Source organism: Ascaphus truei, chromosome 5, assembly GCF_040206685.1.
Source record: "Ascaphus truei isolate aAscTru1 chromosome 5, aAscTru1.hap1, whole genome shotgun sequence".
In the NCBI taxonomy this organism is placed as follows: Eukaryota; Metazoa; Chordata; class Amphibia; order Anura; family Ascaphidae; genus Ascaphus; species Ascaphus truei.
Genome location: NC_134487.1, coordinates 240,669,767 through 240,680,874, shown reverse-complemented (window position 1 = coordinate 240,680,874; position 11,108 = coordinate 240,669,767). Strand labels below are relative to the sequence as shown.

Genomic DNA, 11,108 nt, shown 5'->3' with positions numbered 1-11,108 from the left:
TATATATATATATATATATATATATATATATATATATAGTACTATATAAACTGGTATACACAAACTAATACACTTCATGCTTCCTTGTGAAAGCACACTATTTTAATAATACAGGCCTAATGTTTGAGAAATATCCTAAGTATGAGACTCTAACAGTATTGTGCTTAAACAAATGTTTATTACTTAATTCAATCATGTTTCTCACCATTTAAATAGGTTTCATACAAGGTATACTTAATGCCATCAATGTTGTGTGTACTCCTGCAATATAAAAAAAAAAAAAAAAAATTATATATAAATATATATATATTTTTATAAGAGATATATTTATATATATATATATATATATATATATATATATATATATATATATATATATATATATATATACACACACGTATTTAAACTCATGCAGACAGGGAGTTAACCAGACTTTCACATACACACAGAAATGTAAGCGGGGAAAAAACATTTCTTTTTGCAGGTGTGTTTTTACTGATATGCCTGGCTAAGAAATATTTTCACACACTGGTCTTTGTTAGTTTTCAAAAAAACACTATGTGAACGCATTCACAGTCTAGGGATGTTTTTCACAAACGAGATAAAAGAAGGAGAAATGTTTCTCCCACAGTCCCATATCACGAACCACAACTGTTAACCCAATTAGACAACCAAATCCAATTGGCGTTTGAAATAAGGAGTCAAAGTAGTTACTTTTGTTGACCTTGACAAGGAAAAACAGGAGTTTGTTAGCCATTCAGCACATTCATTTTGATGAGCAAATAACACAGACCTGCACACAGCTTTTGTGCTACTCAGACATGGCTGATGAATTCGTTAACAATATTAATCCCCTTTTAGGGTATAAGTACATGATCTGTGAAGCCATCTTGAACAGTCGCGGACAGAAAGCAAGCACATGCCAAATCGATGATTTCATTCGAGCAAAATATCCTTATTACCAAGACCGTAAGCATGCACGGAATTTTAATTCCTCAATAAGATTCACTTTATCAAGTAATGACTTTTTTGAACGTGACCAGGATAAGCTACAACACACCTATGGTTTCTGGAAGATTGCCCCGGAAAAACAATTTCTCCTGAAAGACGGCACTTATATTGTCGTGAAAGGCATATTTATTCCTAATGGCAATAGCAATGTATCCGCTACTACTGATCCGTTTGAATCGATACGTGCTGCAATATCTGCAGCCTCCATTCCTGAAACCCACATTGTACAAGAACAAAAGTACTATGATTATGTACCAAGCCTTTCAGCTGAAATTGCATTGGAATGGGAACCGGAAGAAATGAACCTACCTCCCGACCAATTATTTGAAGAAAGCAGTGGCGATTCCTATGAGCGCATCCTGGAGGAGATATGTGCCATACTGGATTCAGCGGTTGGGTTAAGCGTGGATGAAAATGGCTTGCATTTCTGGAGCGACCAGTTGCAGCCAGGCGAAGAGTTAATTCTAGAAGAATGGTAAATATAACAATCGTTATGCGTTGACTCTGCGTTTAAATTTTTTTTTTTTTTGTAACCACCATTTTCACTTTCAATGCGTGGATACAGCGTAACATTGCAGACTGCATAACATGTAGCGATCACAAACAAATTGTTTCCTAATACAATATAGTAGGACCTGAAAGAGTAGTACACATTGCTGACGGAATAAATATACGTACTTTCCTATCCCTTTAAACATATTAGCAACATTTTACCATTACTCTAACACATACCTGTTTTGTTATCATGCAACATCTACAACATTGAAAACCGGGTCCACCACGTATGACGTGGGACCCTTGTCATGGGCCAAGGCGTCCTTAAAAAGGATTAGTGATGTAAGTCCCGCCCCCAAGCGACGTGCGCGCCTCAAAGCCTATTGGCTGTCATGTTTTGTTATAGTAACGGTAACTGCAGTGTGTGATGCGTGCGGCTCAGTGTTTGTAGGCGTACCCTGGGCGTTAGCCGAATGTTAATTGAGTGGGAGGAGTGTTAGCGTGCGTTTCACGCTGGCTTAACATGACGTCACACGTATTGCATTTGCGCATTGTGTTATCGGCCGTGCTTTCTGTTCAAACACGTCTGTTTAAAAAGAATACAGATGTACTCGTTTAGAACGAATGTAGTTTCGTCTTCATTGTATTTGAAATAAAGATGTTATGTTTACTGGTATTTTCAACATGTATTGAACGCACAACGTACGCTTTGTTTTGCGCATGCGCTAACAGTTAGTGGAGCCAAGCGTGAAGTGCGTGCGCACACAAAGATGTGCGCGCACATCTTTCAGTATACAGGCAACGTTCACATCATATACATAGTTATGCCTGCTACAAATTTAAAGAAACATTACATACTGATGTACACTTGTAGTTCTAACATATAAGTGAGTGACGTGTGTATGTACACAATCATATAGAGCTGTGTAATGCGTTGTCACGGATACATATATAGTAAGGTGCCATATTTGACCATCATATGTTTGCTGTATTTCAGAGATGTCGGGGAAGATACAATCGGATCAATGTATGATTTCAGAAGAGTCTACCTTTATATGAGATGATTGTGAGGAGGAGCCACCGACTACTATACTACATATGGAACTAATTTTATATTGCTTGCAGCGCTTATTAACAAACAATTAAAAATGTGATACCCTTATGCCTATATTGCATAAGCACTTAATTAACATAATGATGTTGCAAAAGAGTGCCTCATGAATTTTTATTGAGTGTTCTTTAATGACTACTAACATTTTATGACATGGTGTGTTTTATATATAACAACCATTCCCACTCTGCTAACACATTTGTGTATTCTAATATGTAATGGAACGTATGACTGTCGAAACTATGTAACAATAATAATAATAATATGAGCATGTTCATGTATAGGGCTGCTAGTTGTACGCAGCGATTTACAGACACATGTTTCAGCCTGAGGTCCCTGGCCCGTGGAACGTACAAATGTTTTTTTGCCGCATGAGGCACAGGGAGATAAAGTGACTTGGCCAAGGTCACAAGGAGCCCACACCGGGAATTGAACCAGACTCCCCTGCTTCAAACTATCAGTGCCAGTGTGTGTCTTTACTCAGTGAGCCACTCCTTCTCCCAATGTAAAGGACACTTACAACCAAGTAGCCATTTATTTTTAAAATCTCTTGTTACATGGGTATGTAGATAAAATGGTTTGGGACTGTAGCAAATAATGTTACTGGCCAGATGTTATGGTCCCCTCCAATGCATGATGTTCTGAATATGACATCACCATCATGTTATGAAGTACGTTTCTGTGTATATTTCATTAACCTAACTAACTATAGTTTACTGTGTTTATTAATCGTTTAGAAATACATAGTATAGTCAATATGATGATATAAGCTACCATAATAAAGCTGGTGTTATCATTTGTCGGTGTTATACATGGATCCTACACCAATTGATAGAGACACAAACAGTTGTCTTAAAAAGTGTGTCTATGCTAGTGATGAATGTGCTCCCGTAAGTAAACAAATAAGTACAGTTATCCCCTTTTCTCCAACCACCTCTATATTACATTAATGGAAATTATAAGGAAACATACATAAAATGTGATGAAATGTGAGTAATCATTTTGTAATACAATGCACATGAAAGCTCAAGAGTAGCTAAATGCATATACATGATACAGAAAGTACATATATGTAACATTTGTGTTTAAACCAATATGTTGGGTTTTTAGTTCCAATAATTATAGGAAGATTGAGGTAGGCACATCTTATGAGAGATGTCAGCAAATATACATACCATGATCAGTCATACTGGAGATATACCTATAATGCAAAGGAACAATATATAAATTGCAAACATTGACATGCCATCTTCAGTACCGTAAACAACACAGCAAAGTGTGTATTTGGTGTTAAATGTACAACACCATGTATATTTCATGACATTCAAAATGTAAATCAGCCTGGTGTACACATCATATGGATGTACATGTTACACTGCACCAATAACATTGTATGTAAGCATACTAGAAGCATGAATGATTATGGGCATAATATGTGTTTTGTCTTAGCATAAGGAATAACACAATGCTACAATATTATTGCTTTGTTACCCAAGTTGTATTCACATACACACAACTAAAGTACAATTGAAGAGGGATTATATAACTTGTGCAACAATAACATACCGGTGCCACATCCCTTTGTGCACACAGCAGAGAAAAGAAAGGTGTGCAACCCATATTCATCTGTGTCCTAACAGAAGGTTATATAAAGAAACATTATTGTTAATATAACATAATTAAACTATAAAAGTAGTACTAGGAACATATGAGTTTGTACTTACAAGAAAAAAATGAATTGATGAGATTCTGTCGTGTCTGGCCACCACTGGCTGTTTGTTCATTTTCAGCAGCTACATGGGTGGGATGCTCGTCTACCAAAGCCTCAGCTAGGTCTGACTGTACATTGTGCCTGAGTGCAACATTGTGCAAAATGCAACAGGCAAGGATAATATCAGACACTTTTTGAGGCTTGTATAGAAGAGCCCCACCAGTTCTGTCCAGACACCTAAACCTGGTCTTGAGTAGGCCAAATGTCCTCTCTATAACAGATCTTGTAGATATATGGGCTGCATTGTACCTGTCCTCTGCTTCAGTTTGAGGGTTTAGCACCGGAGTCAAGAGCCACGGCCTAATTCCGTATCCTGAGTCACCTATAATGAATGGAGCACACATAAGCTGACATTAGTGATCAAATTGTACAATGCCAACATTCCTAAATCAACATGTGTTTTGTGTTAGAACATGTAAATATGTACTCACCCAGCAGCCAACCAGGTTCAAAATGTCCCTCTTCGAACGCATGGAAGACTGAAGAGTTCCTCAGGATAGAGGAATCGTGACTGGAACCAGGGAACTTGGGTACCACATGCATTATCCTCATCGTCGCATCACATACCACCTGTACATTGAGTGAATGGTAGTGCTTCCGATTGCGGTACACATGCTCACTCTGACTAGGTGCAATCAAAGCAACATGTGTGCAATCGATTGCACCCAGCACAGATGGTATCCCTGCTATATTATAAAAGCCAGTCCTGACTTCCAGCCACTCTGTCGCCTCTGTAGGAAAATGAATATAATTCCTAGCGCGTCTATTGAGTGCATAGAGAAACTGGGTCAAGGCCCGCGAGAATGTAGATTGCGAGACCCCGCCCACTATGCCCACAGTTGTCTGGTATGACGCGGAAGCAAGATAATGTAATGAGCACAGCATTTTAACAAGCCCAGGGACTGCACGACCTCTGGCTGTGAAAAAATCTAAATCCCCCCTTATCTCCTCATAAAGAGCTAAGATTGCTGCTGAACTCAAACGATAGCGACTTACAATCTCCTCCTCACTCATCCCATCTAACAGGGTTCTCTCCCTGTACAGACGCGGACGAGGCACAAGTTGTCTCCTCTGTCTTCTCCTCTGATCTCCTGTCCCTCTACCTGTCCCTCGGCCTGTCCCTCTCCCTGTCCCTGTCGTATCCGCGTCACTGTCACTGTCCCTCGGTGTGTCCCTACCTTGCCCTATATGATTCTCTTGATCATCAAGCATGTCATAGAAAAGAATGTTCCTGCGTCTCCTAAACATTCGCAACATTTTGAAATGAGTAGCTGTGAATGAGCAGGTAATGTGCGTCCTTTAAATAGGTATGTGATGATGTCAGGTGACATAGTAAAATGCAAGGTGTTACATTAACATAATAAAGTACTTCTGTGGCAAGCTGTGTGCACTTGTTGTTCTAAGTATTTGTTGTGTGTATTCTGCAGGGAATGATGATATTTGGCAATGATGTGACGTGAAGCTTTGTACAAAGATTGCTTGCAAATAAATAGTTGCATGTGCAATGCATGTAACACTTGTGAACGCAAGAGTCAGTCATGTAATGAGACAAAAAGGCTGAGATTGACGTGGGAAAAGTTTTGTGTAACATGTGTAATTATCCATGTTATTGTGACATGTTGGCAACAATGAATAGTCGTGTGCATATGCATGCATTTGTGTAAGGAGGATAGTTGGTATAGAATGAGTTTACAAGGTGTCCCAATGATGAATTACTGTACATGTGTGTATAAGTTAGGTTGAAGTGCTTGTAATGCAACGGTTACAATGTAAACATGCAATGTGATTGAGCGTCCAATAAGTGACGTCATGAAAATAGGGAGGACCCAAAAGTATATGTAAACATGAGAAGACAGATGTACATGAACGTTTAAAGATGCGTGTCACATTACAAGCATTGTGTAATGTAAAGGAAGATGAATATACTGTGTATGAGTGACATGTGTGACATGTGTGACATCATGTAAATAATTGTCGCTGAGTTGAGTAAAATGTGTGATATGATGTGAGGTTCTCCTTTAAGAGTGTAGTATAGTATTTTCCCTTGCCACATCATCACATGATGAGTAATGTGACCCGCAAATGCTGCAAACATGTAAAAGTCGAATGTTATGCAAATAAGACACATCAGCTGTGACACAATGCAGGGAATGCCCCCACACTGTAATGCAAATCCCCCTTGTATTGTGAGCAATGAAACGTAAACAGTACTATACTGTTATACGTCCCCGCTCCATTGACTTCCATTGATGTACAGAATATTTTTTTTTTCTAAGTGCCGTTCCGGCAGCCTTAGCGATCGTTCTCCCGTCCAAAATGCCAACTTTAGTTGGCGGGAGAAATCGGCCATAACATCTCAATTTCGTAGTGCCGATCAGCCCCGATAAGCTGTTTTTTTTTGTTGAATCCAGCCGATTTAAAAAAGTGGCGATCAGTGTCGAAAACAGGCTTATCGGCAGGCGACTGGCCATAACCAAATTATCGGCTCCGAAACCTGGCGATATGAAGCACTTATCGGCGCTTACTGAATCTCAAACCCAATTTTGGCTATAACATGGCCATATTTCCCTTATCAACGCTTACTGCATGAGGCCCTATGTTTGATAAACATAGGGGTATATTCATCAAGGCAATGGGATTTCTTTTCTTTGATACATAAAGTGTAGATTTTGTGCCCCAGAATTGCATCACTTTAGCCTTCATACACACGCCCATGGTGCACTACTATTACACTGGATTTGCAGCCGGGCGAGTTTAGTAAATAATCCCCCAGGATTTCTGACCCTTTCCTAACTGGTGCACTAGACTTGCAGCAGGCAGATCTTGATACATTGCCCTTACACTCCCTGACCTCTCTCCCCATAAATGAACACCTGGGGGCCCAAGGTGATCTTTGAAAATTGTTTGCGTCAAATTGTAGTGCTAAAAAGAAATACAGGCAGTCCTGGCTTTCTGACGTTTCACTTTCCGATTTACAGCAAATCCCATGATTTATAATATGTACGAATGGGGAGTTTTCCGACGACAAAACGCCTTACCCGACGCTCACCAAAACTTAATATAAGACATGACGCCATGCTGATATTATGCTTCGCTTTATGGCGATTCACTATCCGACACTATTTTCAAGAACGCCCTGTGTCGGATAACCGAGGACCGCCTGTCCAAATCCTAATTACGTTCATGTGGTGTGTATGAAGGTTGTTATGTGACTATTTACATATGAAACATAGTTTGTTGTTTGAAATAACTTCCGAAACATTGCGTCATATTGAATACCTGAGTGTTACAATTTAGATAAAAACAGAAGTACTGTATATTTTTTTAATCTTTTTACTAGTATTAGTAAATATCAAATATTAGTTACATATATGTTATGAAATTAAAAGTGATTTAAGTTTTTAACAATGGGGTTTTTGTCATGTTTTTACTCAGTAGAACTTATTTTGTGTCACTACCAGCTTCACATCGCAAAGCCAGTATAACCAGCCTCACACTGAGACCCAAAAAGGTCAAAACAGGTGCTATCTGAGTGTGGTTGATTTATTTTTATTTATTTATCAAATGTTTTACCAGGAAGTAATACATTGAGAGTTACCTCTCGTTTTCAAGTATGTCCTGGGCAAATAATACATGGTTACAAATATAGTTACATAAGTGAAGAGGGTATACATTATATACAAGACATAGCATGCACAGTTAGAGATAATATATATTATAGACGTATGTACAGTAGCAGTTACAGACCAGGTTAAAATGTGAGATAGCTTTGGTTTTGAAAGAACTTAGACTGGTGGAGGCTGTGAGAGTATCCAGTAGATTGTTCCACTTTTGTGGGGCACGGTAAGAGAAGGAGGAGCGACCGGATACTTTGCTAAACCATGGGACCATGAACAATCTTTTGGAGTCAGATCTCAGATGATACGTGCTGCATGTGGAAGGGGTGAGGAGCTTGTTCAGATAGACGGGTAGTTTGCCCAGAAAGTATTTGAAGGCAAAACAGGAAAGATGAACTTTGCACCTAGACTCAAGTGATGACCAATTTAGTTCTTTGAGCATTTCGCAGTGGTGTGTGTTGTCGTTGCATTGAGAACAAAAACGCATATTGAATTGCAGAGGGTGTCAAGTTTGCTAAGGTGGGTTTGGGGTGCTGTGCCGTATACTATGTCCCGTAGTCGATAACTGGCATTAGCATCTGCTGTGCGATGCGTTTTCTGACCAGCAGACTAAGGAAGGATTTGTTCCTGTAAAGTACACTTAGTTTGGCATATGTTTTGGATGTCAGGGTATCAATGTGCATCCCGAATGTTTAATGGGAGTCAAACCATATGCCCAAGTATTTAAAACTAGTAACAGGAGTTAAGGTGGTTTTAGCGTTGGTTCTGATCTGGAGCTCAGTCATTGGAAACTTTAGAAATTTAGCTTTGGTCCCAAATACCATTGTTACAGTCTTGACAGTGTTTAAAAATAGTTTGTTTTGGGAAATCCAATTTTCAAGTCTCAAAAAGTCAGATTGAAGTATGGTCGAAGAGGCTATGGCTGTGTGCATATAAGATTGTGTCATCTGCATACATGTGTATTGAAGCTCCCTCACAAGGTCATTGATGAACACGGAGAAGAGCAGGGGCCCCAGGACAGAGCCTTGCGGGACACCACAGGTGATATCCAAGGGGTTGGAGTTAGAGTCTGATATGTTTGGATCTACCTGATAGGCAGGAATGAAACCAGTTTAAAGCATGCTTCCCTATTCCAGAGCACTAGAGTTTAAGCAAGATAACATGATCAACAGTATCATTGGCAAAAGCTAGGAATATTGCACCGGTGAGTTGTCCCCGTTCCATTCCACACTGGATTTCATTGCAAACTTTTAGCAAGGTAGTTACCGTGAAGTGTTTGGGGTGAAAGCCAGATTGGAATTGGCTAGAGAAATTTGTCTTGGTATAGTAATCACTTAATTGGGAGCACATTTTTCCATGACTTTGGATAGTATTGGGAGAAGAGAGGTTGGCCTGTAGTTTGAGACAGTGATTTTGCCCCCACTTTTGAAGATTGGGACAACTCTGTTTTCCAAGTCTTAGGCCTCGGGCATGATGCCTTGGGCCGCGCTGAGCCGTGCTCCTGCTCTGCCTCGCCTACTCAAACTGGAGCTTTTTTGTGTCCTCAGAATTTCTCAGCCTCCGCACGCATGCGGAAGCGTGCGGAAGCAGCTGCTAAAGCCGCGCTAATCACAGATGAAGGGGGTAAGTTCATCTGCTCAGCGCGGCTCAGCACGGCTCAGCGGGGTCTGTGGGACTATGTCCCAGGCCTTAGGGATATGGCCTGCAGACAGAATAGAGTTGACTATGGAAGCAATTGGTTTAGCAATGGCTGGGGCACCAAGTCTTAGGAACTTAGATTGCAGTAAATCAGGTCCATATTGGCTGCTTAGTTTTAATTTGAGGAGTGCTTGTGTAATCTCCTCTTCGGATACTGGGACAAATTGAAAATTGTGGGCAGTGTTGGGAGAGGGTGGGGCTATAGGGGTACTCCCAGAATGAGATTCTTGTTTGTGGTTACTGGCTATACACTTCCTTATCCCAGGCTGTGCTGAAAAGCTGTGTAATATTAATTTTTTTATAAAATGTTTTACCAGGAAGTAATAGATTGAGAGTTACCTCTCGTTTTCATAGAGTTATGATGACAAATAATACATGGTTACAAATACATAGTTGTATAAGTGAACAGGGTATACATTATATACAAGACATATCGTGCTCAGTTAAAGATAATATATATTAGAGGCATATAGTTACAGACCATATTAAAATGTGATCAAGAGGAGTAGTTAGTGATTAATGCGCTCCAGCGCTGGATCCGCGTCATTCAAATGATACATGAAGATGTTTGGATTTGGGCTAGTGAGGTATATAATGGTGTAAAGTCCCCTGAAGGGCCAGATGATGCCTGTAGATAGGGCTGGTGGTGATAACCCCTGTCAAATCTTCATAGGGATGGTCCCTGGACTCACAGCATACCACAATGCATAAATAAAGTCAGTAATACTCACATATATATGCCCCAATCCAAATGTCCTGGTTGGCATGCAGCCAAGTGAAGTTGCTTATATGAGGAAGAGAGAGAACTGGCGCACAGCCAAAGGAGTGGGTCACCAAAAAGTAGAATTAAAAAAATCCTTTATTGATCCATATATAAAACGGAGGTAGACACATCCGGTTTTTATATGCACCAATAAAGTATTTTTTTACTTCCTTATATTAAAATGTGAGACAGCTTTAGTTTTGAAAAAAATTAGACTGGTGGCGGATGCGAGAGTCTCCGGTAGATTGTTCCAGTTTTGGGGTGCACGGTTAGAAAAGGAGGAGCGGCCGGATACTTTGCTTAACCTTGGGACCATAAACAGTCTTTTGGAGTCAGATCTCAGATGATAAGTGCTGAATGTGGTAGGGGTGTGGAGCTTGTTCAGATAGATGGGTATATGGCAGTCATATGCTCACAGGGATCCATGTTAGCAAGCAAAAAGTGAGTGAGTGCTCATTTTCATGTGATTTCCCAGAATCCGTGGCTGCAGTGGATGCACTGTATGCTAAAACAGAGATTATAGTCCACGCTGGCACGCATGCCTCCAGCTTCCAGCAATTGGGGAGGCAAGGCGTGGCGGACGCGTGACCAGGCTGGTTCGCCGTGATTGGCTGAACCGTTCACGTGACATGGGCGTTGCTT

At 40.1% G+C, this 11,108-nt stretch overlaps 1 long non-coding RNA gene across 1 annotated transcript; it reads right to left on the bottom strand.

The window, feature by feature from the left end:
- Positions 1-202: 202 nt before the first annotated feature.
- LOC142494550 (uncharacterized) lies at positions 203-3,923 on the bottom strand. Its single transcript, XR_012801524.1, has 3 exons — positions 3,793-3,923; positions 1,321-1,475; positions 203-261 (listed from the first exon to the last, which is right to left on the bottom strand). It is a non-coding gene; the product is annotated as an uncharacterized LOC142494550 (long non-coding RNA).
- Between the last annotated feature and the right edge of the window lie 7,185 nt (positions 3,924-11,108).